Below are 11597 nucleotides of genomic sequence, written 5' to 3'. Positions count from 1 at the left end.
ACATTCTCCCTTTCTCATTGAATTGGATCTTGGTCCAGCCACTGAGAAAAGTTTGGATGTGCGTAAAACACTCCGTTGTCTGCGTTGTGTTAACATTACATGCCACGGGAAGAAATTGTGGTACCTGTAAGTGTGATATAGCCTTTTAAAAACAAGTTTCCTTTTTTAAACAATTTTATTAGAATTATTCGTTCCATTTATGTTATCTTGCTTATTGGCAATGTTTGGCGTGTCCATGCTCAGCCATAATGACATTTACAGTAGGCCTACCCCTTATATCAGTGTGAATGCTATTGAAGCCATGCAATTACTTAGAACAATGTGGACTGCAAATTGGGTTCAAGTCAACGTATTTTGCAAAGATAGGTCTACATGTTGTTATTTCGTTTCTGTAAGATTTTTTAACAAACTACAACGGACTAACGTTGGAATTGTGGTTGATTCCAAGCGATACATAAAAGACCGTACATACACAACGTGAAGCAACCACATATTTCGTCATGGAGCACGTTCTGATTGGCCAGTGAGGGGCTTTGACACACCCATAACTTGCTTATTTATCAAGACCAGGCCTTTCGTGCCAAAACCAGCAAGTGCAAGGATAATTGTGTTAGTGAAAATGGAGAAAATATTTCTGACACACCCCTGAACCTATAGCGCTACCGCCTGCGGTTAGATTTACCGGTACATTAGGGCTCTATTTTAACAGAACTAAGTATTTCAAAGAAAACGAATACTATTTGAACCGAAATCTGAGGTTGATATTGTTTTTGGATAAGGTTGTTGACACTAAGTTGTTGCATAATGATGACTGCTGACGTAACAGGAAAATAATGAAGTTGTTCTTTCACATGCCCAATGGTTCTCACTAAGGGGACCCGAGTTATGCGTGCATAAATGGAACTTAATTCCCTTTTTATGAATTTTTCTCTCTACCCTTATTCTGGCCATGGATTTAGGCATGAGGTAACGCATGTTTCAGCCAGCTATTCATTCTATTCATTCTGGGTGGAGATCACAGACATGTGTGCAGAGATGCCTACGGATACGTCATAGCCTGATAATTCAACCAACTTTACGCGCAATGAATAAGGTCGAGCAACCTGTCTGTTCCAAGTGGAACAACATCTACTTATTTTTTCCCGATACAAATAAGACCATTCTCCATGCTCTGTAATTAACTAATTGATTAGAGCAAAAGATAAGAGCTATTTAAATGAGTATGCAGTTTGGATAAGAGGATTGTAAATATAAATTATAATTGTTTTAGATCTATTTTACCTTATGATCGCTGTTTTCTTGCGCAACCAGTCATATGTCAGCAAACTGAAGCATATCAACATATCAACTTTACCTACCTTTCCCACAGTGATGTTTATGAAATGTGCCATTGTGCAGAATTTGTATTGTATCCATGGCCGTTTATCTTGAAGGGATGAAGCTTGGAGAAGCAAGCCAAATGGGTACATGTGAGAATGTGATGACAATGCAAAGTATTGCAAAATGACAGCCGCGCCAAATTTAACCTTTGGGCACTCCAATGTTTTCATTTTATCCCCCTGACTTGCTATGTTTCCTATTTCTATCATGTTAAATATTAGCCACTATCAGTATCGACAGTAGGCCTAATAACCACACATATTTAACTGCCTATGTACTGTCAGCTCCCTCGGTATAGACTACATTTCTTATTCCATTTAATTACATTGTTTCGTTACCTGGTTTCGTTACCTTCATTTGCTACCGCTGTAAACACCTTCACAGCCTTGTGGATGTTGCTGAGGATCACTAACAGTTGATGATATTTAATGTAAAAAAAATAGATGTAGGCTAATTAAATCATTATGGAGCTGAGCGCAGACCAAGCAGTTTGAACCTGAAGCCTGGCGCAATAGTTCACTGTGTGATCACACAGTTCCATAGTCAGTGAGGGGTATTGTACACTATTCTCCCTATTACATACCGAATAAAATCAAAACGCAACATGCAACAATTTCAAAGATTTTACTGAGTTATAGTTCATATAAGGAAATCAGTCAATTGAAATAAATGCATTAGGTCCTAATCTATGGATTTCACATGACTGGGCAGGAGGGTTTATTACAGACAGAAATACTCCTCATTTGTCTGTGAACACATTTTTTAAGAAATAACCTTTTTGTGCATATGGAACATTTATGGGGTTTTGTATTTCAGCTCTTGAAACATGGGACCAACACTTTACATGTTGCGTTTATATTTTGTTCAGTTTAATTCTATTAATCTTTTTTTTTCTTGCATAAAGCCCATTTTCCACGAGTGCCTAGAAATCATGAAAAATTCCCTAAACCTACATATTGTGAGAAATTAGTGTTTTTAAATCTACGCATGGGTTCTGAAACTGAGCTAAATATTATTATATTTTGATGACTATATTTAATTGATCTCTATTCTGAACGCGTTCTCCATAAGCTACATATAAGTTGCACCTTATGATCGCGGAGACAAATATATGGCAGCAAACTGAAGCATATCAACATATCAATTTCCCACAGTGAAGTTTACGTAGCCTTGTGGTTAGAGTGTTGGTCCAGTAACCGGAAGTTTGTTGAATCGAAGCCCCCGAGCTGACAAGGTAAACATGTCGTTCTGCCCCCGAACAAGGCAGTTAACCCACTGTTCCCCGGTAGGCCGTCATTGTAAATAAGAATGTGTTCTTAACTGACTTGCCTAGTAAAATTATAAACTTCTGACCTAACTTGCAGGGATGAAATTGAGACCCAAGCTATAGGCTTCAGTATGCGCAAATGATAGAATAGCGCCCGATTTACAGAGCTGTTTTATGATTTCTAGAATGTTTTAATTATATTCCCGGACTTTTCACTGTATTTTTTGCACGTTGCATCATGTTAAATATTAGCCACTATTGGTAGCCACCGTCAGTTATACCCACAAATACTGAATATACCAAACATTAGGAACACCTTTCTTCACTTCCCTCGGAACAACCTTAATTCATCGGGGCATACTGTATACTCTACAAGGTGTCGAAAGCGTTCCGCAGGGATGCTGGTCTATGTTGACTCCAATACTTCCCACAGTTGTGTCAAGTTGGCTGGATGTCCTTTGGGAGGTGGACCATTCTTGATACACACTGGAAATTGTTAAGTGTGGAAAAACCCAACAGCATTGCAGTTCTTGACACAAATGGTAGTAGGTGCACCTGGCAGTTGGTTGCCTCAAGGTTTAAAATCATTATTTAACCTGTCTGCTCCCCTTCATCTACACTGATTGAAGTGGATTTAACAAGTGACATCAATAAGGGATCATATCTTTCACCGGGAATCACCTGGTCATTCTTTGTCATGTAAAGAACAGGTGTTCTTAATGTTTTGTATACTCAGTGCATAACGGCCACTTAATTGTTCGTTTAATGACATTTCGCGTCATTCTGTTACATCGTTAGTTTACCTTTCTTTCCTCTGTCACGTTTGTGTGGTTGTTCCTGATGATTGCTAGCAATAGTGGATCATATTAGGCTAAGGTATTACAAGTTAAGGGTTGGACCTGGTTCAGGGAACACAAATGAAAACAGAATCAGAACCGTGAACAAAAGTGATATATACTCATTCTGGAACAGAAACTTTATTTTAAAAGCATGAGAACCGGTTAATAACATTATTTTATGTTCCAGGCCAGGAAGCATAGGTTACTGTAGCCTACTGTTGACGTTACAAGCATGATTTTAAAAAAATATTGGAGAAGAATGGATTCACTTTTTCAAAGCTAGTTAAGGATCAAATCAAAATAAAATGAAATGTTATTAGTCAAATGTGCCGAATACAACAGTGAAATGCTTACTTACGAGCCCCTAACCAACAATGCAGTTTCAAAAAAATATGGATAAGAATAAGAGATGAAAGTAACAAGTAATTAAAGAGCAGCAGTAAAATAACAATAGCGAGACTATATACAGGGGGGTACCGAATCAGAGTCAATGTGCAGGGGCACCGGTTAGTTGAGGTAGTATATACATGTAGGTAGAGTTATTAAAGTGACTATGCATAGATGACAACAGAGAGTAGCAGTAAAGAGGGGAGGGGGGATGGCAATGCAAATAGTCTGGGTAGCCATTTGACTAGATGTTCAGGAGTCTTATGGCTTGGGGGTAGAAGCTGTTTAGAAGCCTCTTGAACCTAGACTTGGCTCTCTGGTACCGCTTACCGTGCGGTAGCAGAGAGAACAGTCCATGACTAGGGTGGCTGGAGTCTTTGACAAATTTTAGGGCCTTCCTCTGACAACGCCTGGTATAGAGGTCCTAGATGGCAGGAAGCTTGGCCCCAGTCATGTACTGGGCCGTTTGCAGTGCCTTGCGGTCGGAGGCCGAGCAGTTGCCATACCAGACAGTATGCTCTCGATGGTGCAGCTGTAGCACCTTTTCAGGATCTGAAGATCCATACCAAATCTTTTCAGTCTCCTGAGGGGGAATAGGTTTTGTCATGCCCTCCTCACGACTGTCTTGGTGTGCTTGGACCATGTTAGTTTGTTGGTGATGTGGACACCAAGGAACTTGAAGCTCTCAAGCTGCTCAATTGCAGCCCCGTCGATGAGAATGGGGGCGTGCTCGGTCCTCTTTTTCCTTTTGTCCACAATCATCTTCTTTGTCTTGATCACGTTGAGGCCAGTTGAGTCCAGTTCTCTGACCTCCTCCCTATAGGCTGTCTCGTCATTGTCGGTGATCAGGCCTACCATTGTCGTGTCATCAGCAAATTTAATGATGGTGTTGGAGTTGTGCTTGGCCGTGCAGTCATGAGTGAACAGGGAGTAGAGGAGGGGACTGAGCACGCACCCCTGAGGGGTCCCTGTGTTGAGGATCAGAGTGTTGGATGTGTTGTTACCTACCCTTACCACCTGGGGGCGGCCCGTCAGGAATTCCAGGATCCATTTGCAGAGGGAGGTGTTTAGTCCCAGTGTCCTTAGCTTAGTGATGAGCTTTCAGGGCACTATGGTGTTGAACGCTGAGCTGTAGTCAATGAATAGCATTCTCACAAAGGTGTTCCTTTAGTCCAGGTGGGAAAGGGCAGCGTGGAGTGCAATAGAGAATGCATCATCTGTGGATCTGTTGGGGCAGTATGCCAATTGGAGTGGGTCTAGGGTTTCTGGGATGATGGTGTTGATGTGAGCCATGACCAACCTTTCAAAGCACTTCATGGCTACAGACGTGAGTGCGACGGGTCGGTAGTCATTTAGGCAGGTTACCTTAGTGTTCTTGGGCACAGGCACTATGGTGGTCTGCTTAAAACATGTTGGTATTACAGACTCGGACAGGGAGAGGTTGAAAATGTCAGTGAAGACAAATGCCAGTTTGTCAGCGCATGTTCGCAGTACACATCCTGGTAATCCGTCTGGCCATGCAGCCTTGTGAATGTTGACCTGTTTAAAGGTCTTACTCACATTGGCTGCGGAGAGCGTGATCACACAGCCTTACGGAACAACTGGTGCTGTCATGCATGTTTCAGTATTATTTGCCACGAAGCGAGCATGGAAGTAGTTTAGCTCGTCTGGTAGGCTCATGTCACTGGGAAACTCTCACCTGGGCTTCCCTTTGTACTGTAGTCTGATGGTTTGCAAGCCCTGCCACATCCGACGAGCGTCAGAGCCGGCGTAGTACGATTCGATCTTAGTCCTGTATTGATGCTTTGCCTGTTTGATGGTTCGTCGGAGGGCATAGCGGGATTTCTTATAGGGTTCCGGGTTAGAGTCCCGCTCCTTGAAAGTGACAGCTCTAGCCTTTAGCTCAGTGCGAATGTTGCCTGCAATCCATGGCTTCTGGTTGGTGTATGTACGTACGGTCACTGTGGGGACGACGTCTTGGATGCCCTTATTGATGAAGCCAGTGACTGATGTGGTGTACTCCTCAATGCCATCGGAAGAATCCCGGAACATGTTCCAGTCTGTGATAGCAAAACAGTCCTGTAGTTTAGCATCTGCTTCATTTGACCACTTTTTTATAGACCAAGTCACTCGTGCTTCCTGATTTACTTTTTGCTTGTAAGCAGGAATCAGGAGCATAGAGTTGTGGTCGGATTTACCAAATGGAGGGCGAGGGAGAGCTTTGTACGCGTCCTGTTTGTGGAGGACAGGTGATCTAGATTTTTTTTCCCTCTGGTTGCACATTTAACATGTTGATAGAAATTTGGTAGAACTATTTTAAGTTTCCCTGCATTAAAGCCTTCGGCCACTAGGAGCGCCGCCTCTTTGTGAGTGGTTTCCTGTTTGCTTATTTCCTTATACAGCTGACTGAGTGCGGTCTTAGTGCTACATAGCCCAAAGGACATCCTATTGAACTCAAATAAACAGAAAGCAGTTTTGTAACGGTCAGCTACTGGGACTTGGTTGTAACCACTGGCAAGATCTAGAGTAGAGAATTACTTGGCACCTGTTGGAGCATCCAATCATAGATAATGGGCATGCATCCTCCTTGCGAGTTTTGGCATTTAACTGGCTGTAGTTAACGCACATTCTTAGGGAGCCATCTTTCTTCTGAACCAGTATCAAAGGTGAACCGTAGGGGCTACAACCTTCCCTGATGACATGCTCTTCTGACATAAACACTGCCTAGTCGTCTTCAAACATTGGGATCTGGTGCTCAATTAAGGATGTATAGCCAAGGTCACTATACTCTTTTGAGAACACATGTTTTAATTGCAACAGCATGTTCTTAACAGCAGTTTGTTCGTGAGGGGTCGAGCCAGATCGATCCATTTAATTCAACTCCAGTTAATTTGTCCCTACGACTGAAGTCTGGTGACATGTCACAAGTAATGGGACCTTAGGTGGTTGTGTCTTTGTTGAATGAGATGGTGGACTCTTGACGTTGGATTGTATCAACTGAGTGAAGCGATCCTTGTGTAATCCTAGGCTGTAGATGCAGAACCCTAGTGCTAACATTGACCACAGTAACATACGCCAACCCTTCTTCAAAGGTTAACAGAGCCGTTTCAACTAACAGGCCTGCCGGGAAATGGCTCTCGCCATTGTCTAGCTCGAGTAAAACTGCTGATGGTGTGCTGGCTTCCGGGTCCTAATGTCCCAGCCGCTATACTGAGATACCTCAGCATGTTTACAAGAGATCCTGATGATGGAAAACACCAGTGTCACACTTTTATGTTGATAAACGTTCATAATTTAATCATCCCAGTGTACAGTAGATAATGCTATATCATTGGTCTTACATAGTCGCTCTTGATATTTACCTTTTGTATTTGATGTGCTTTTGTTGATAGGATGGATGAGGACAGGAAAGACAGGAGGAGAGTATGTCAAACAGACAGTGGACTGGACACAACCCCACACACACGACACTGCACTAGTACTACACATTTGCTATTCTGTCTATCACGTTAAGCTACTCGACTTGGTGAAAACGGATCTGATTCTCTGCTATTTGGACATCAATGATTTAGCACCGCCACCTTAGATGTGATTCAATGGTCATATAGTAGAAAGTACAGAGAATGGGCATCCCATTGATACACTATGTCATTCAGTGATATTTGAAGAGCAAAAAAGTCCTATAACTTTTCCCTTCAAAAGAAATGTTCATATTTGAAGTGTGAAGGGGGCCTTTACAAGTGGCTTCTTCTTTGGTCGTCACTCGCAGATCAAATCATCAGGTGGTGAAGAAAGACTGAAGTAGGTCAAATGGAACTGTGTCATCTCTAGACTCTTTGGTGAGGCCAGATGGTATCCACGAAGGCAGAATATCCTCAAGATATTTTGGGTTCTGAGGGTTTACAACAGTTGAACTAAGCTCATGCAGCATTTATAAGTTCTATTCTTCAACAATAAATGGGTAAATATAATTACTTTAAATGTCCAAAAATGTATATACCAATTGCAGATTGACATTTTAAATTAATTTGGTAAATCGTCTCATTCTGAATCAGCTAATATGGCAGCTTAAATAATTTTTACCACTATGCTGTCATTGTAGCACCAGTAGGAGTAGTAATACCAATGATGGTAAAACGAATAACACATTTTTGGCAATACATTTTTTTCTAAAATGGAGGCCACAGATGCTCAAATGTAAGATCTTGAACCCTTTAAAAATAGTTTACTAGTGATATGATTAATCATTTTGCTTACAATTTAATTTCCCTTAAATTAAATTGACTAACACCAATGACACTTCTATTTAGAAACACCAACTAATCAATGGCTCCCAAGTGGCGAAGCAGTCTAAGGTACTGCATCTCAGTGCAAGAGACATCACTACACTACCTGGTTCAAATCCAGGCTGCATCACATCCGGCCATGATTGGGAGTCCCATAAGGCTGCGCACAATTGGCCCAGCGTCGTCCGGGTTTGGCTGGGGTAGGCCGTCATTGTAAATAAGAATTTGTTCTTAACTGACTTGCCTAGTTAAATAAAGGTAAAATTTAAAATATGAAATCCTCGTGAAAGTCTACACATCCCCTCTTCACATTTAGAATGACACACTACATGACCATTTCAGCCACAAGAGCATTAGTGAGGTTGGGTACTGATGTTGGGCGATTAGGCCTGGCTCGCAGTCGGTGTTCCAATTCATTCCGATGGGTCAAGGCTCTGTGCAAGCCAGTCAAGTTCTTCCATGTTGATCTCAACAAACCATTTCTGGATGAACCATGTTTTGTGCACAGGGGCATTGTCATGCTGAGCACAAAAGGGCCTTCCCCAATCTGTTGCCACAAAGGTTGAAGCACAGAATCATCTAGAATGTCCTTGTATGCTGTAGCTGTAAGATTTCCCTTCACTGGAATTAAGGGGCCTAGCCCAAACTGTGAAAAAAAGTCCCAGACCGTTATTCCTCCTCCACCAAACTTTACAGTTGACACTATGTATTCGGGGAGATAGCGTTCTCCTGGCATCTGCCAAACCCAGATTCGTCCGTCGGACTGCCAGATGGTAAAGCATGACTCATCCCTCAAGAGAATGCATTTTTTACTGCTCCAGAGTCCAATGGTGGCGAGCTTTACACCACTCCAGCCGATGTTTGGCATTGCGCATGGGGATCTTAGGCTTGCTCGCCCATGGAAACACATTTGATAAAGCTCCCGACAAAGAGTTTTTATGCTGACTTTGCTTCCAGAGGGAGTTTGGAATTCGGTAGCGAGTGTTGCAACCGAGGACAGACACACTTCAGCACTTGGCGGTCCTATTCTTTGAGCTTGTGTGGCCTACCACTTCGCGGCTGAGCCGTTGTTGCTCCTCGACGTTTCCACTTCACAAACAGCACTTGCAGTTCTAGCAGGTCAGAAATTTGACAAACTGACATGTTGGAAAGGTTGCATCCTATGATGGTGCCACGTTGAAAGTCACTGAGCTCTTCAGTAAAGCCATTCTACTGCCAATGTTTGTCTATGGAGATTGCATGGCTTTGTACTCAATTTTATACACCTGTCAGCAACGGGTGTGGCTGAAATGGCCGAATCCACTCATTTGAAGGAGTGTCCACATACTTTTCTATATACAGTATAGTGTATCTCTAAATCCCCAAAACATATCACTACAACTCTACTTAATTTGCTTGCTCTAATTGAGTTTGCATGTCCTAATGAGTTTGCATGTCCCAATTTTCTTGTCCTAAGTACTTAAAAAATGTTATAAAAATGAAGTGTTGCAGTATAGTGTTGCAGTGCATTATGTTTTATCATTGATAAATAACAGTTCAATATAAACAATAACATGTATGATGTGTAACTATTTCTCATATGAAAGTGCTTTTCATGGTTGCGAAGGCGAGGAATGCAAATGCCACTGCAATTCAAGAATGATCCATGTGTATGCATGCATACTTTCTTGTGTGTGTGACTTATTCTACATTTTGTTGTGTTACAGCCTGAATTCACAATTGATTAAATCATTTTTTTTCTTGGTAAGTCTCTAAGAGATTTCCACACCTGGAATGTGCAACATTTGTCCATTATTCTTTTTAAAATACTTCAAGCTTTGTCAAATTGGTTGTTGATCATTGCTAGAAAACCATTTTCAGGCCATAGATTTTTAAGCAGATTTCACTCAAAACTGAGACCCAGCCACTCAGGAACATTCACTGTCTTCTTGGTAAGCAACTCCAGTTTAGATTTGGCCTTGTGTTTTAGGTTATTGTCCTGCTGAAAGGTGAATTCATCTCCCAGTGTCTGGTAGAAAGCAGACTGAACCAGGTTTTCAAGCATACCCATAACATGATGCAGCCACAGCTATGCTTGACAATATGGAGAGTGGTACTCAGTAATGTGTTGTATTGGGTTTTCCCCAAAAATAACACTTTGTATTCAGAACAAAAATATAATGGCATTGCCACATTTTTTGCAGTAGTGCTTTAGTGTGTTGTTGCAAACATGATGCATGTTTTGGAATATTTGTATTCTGTACAGGCTTCCTTCTTTTCACTCTGACAATTAGGTTAGTAATTGTGGAGTAACTACAATGTTGTTGATCCATCCTCAGTTTTCTCCGATCGTAGTTAGAAGGACGCCTGTAACTTTCTAGTGACTAGGTGTATTGATACAACATCTAAAGTGTAATTAATAACTTCACCATGCTCAAAGGGATATTCATTGTCTGCTTATTTTTTTTTTACTAGTCTACCAATAGGTGCCCTTCTTTACGAGGCATTTGAAAACCTCCCTGGTCTTTGTGGTTAAATCTGTGTTTGAAATTCACTACTCGACTGAGGGACCTCACAATTAACTGTATGTTAAACACTATTATTGCACACAGAGTGAGTCAATGCAGCTTATTATGGGACCTGTTAAGCAAATGTTTACTCCTGAACTTATTTAGGCATGCCATAACGAAGCGGTTGAATACCTATTGATTCAAGACATTTCAGCTTCACATTATTTATTCATTTAAAAAATAATCTAAAAACATAATTCTACTTTGACATTATGGGGTATTGTGTGCAGGTCAGTGACACAAAAACTCAAATGAATCCATTTTATATTCATGATGTAACACAACAAAATGTTGACAAAGTGAAGGGGTGTAAGTATTCACACCCCTTCTGGAGGCCCTGTAGGTTCGTGAAAGAGAACTCACACCAAACCACAAAACCAGAGCTTTACTGCGAAAGCAAAGAACAGCGAAAATAAGAAAATGTCAATGGTTGCCAAGATAAAAAACAGATAGAGGATGAACACGCACGTGGCTGAAACCACATCCTCTCAAGGACACGCCCCGTTGCCAAGAGAACTTACAATGTAGCAACATTACCACAGTGCCTTCAGAAAGTATTCACACCCCTCAACTTTTTCCTTATTTTGTTGTGTTACAGCCTGACTTTAAAATGGATTAAATGTATATTTTTTATTACTGGACTAGAAATACAGCATCATTTCAACATGTAATCATCTATGATTTTATTAATTAAAAAAGAAAATAACAAATGTCTTCAGTCAATAGGTGTTCAACATATTTGTTATGGCAAGTTTTAATAAGTTTAGGAGTAAACATTTGCTTAAATAAGCTGCATGGACTCACTCTGTGTACAATAATAGTGTTTAACATGATTTTTGAATGACTACCTCATCTCTGTACCCAATACATACAATTATCTGTAGGGTCC

The sequence above is a fragment of the Salvelinus namaycush genome, chromosome 19 (assembly GCF_016432855.1).
Source record: "Salvelinus namaycush isolate Seneca chromosome 19, SaNama_1.0, whole genome shotgun sequence".
Classification (NCBI taxonomy): domain Eukaryota; kingdom Metazoa; phylum Chordata; class Actinopteri; order Salmoniformes; family Salmonidae; genus Salvelinus; species Salvelinus namaycush.
The sequence above is the reverse complement of the archived record's forward strand: the minus strand, read 5'-3'. Positions refer to the sequence as shown.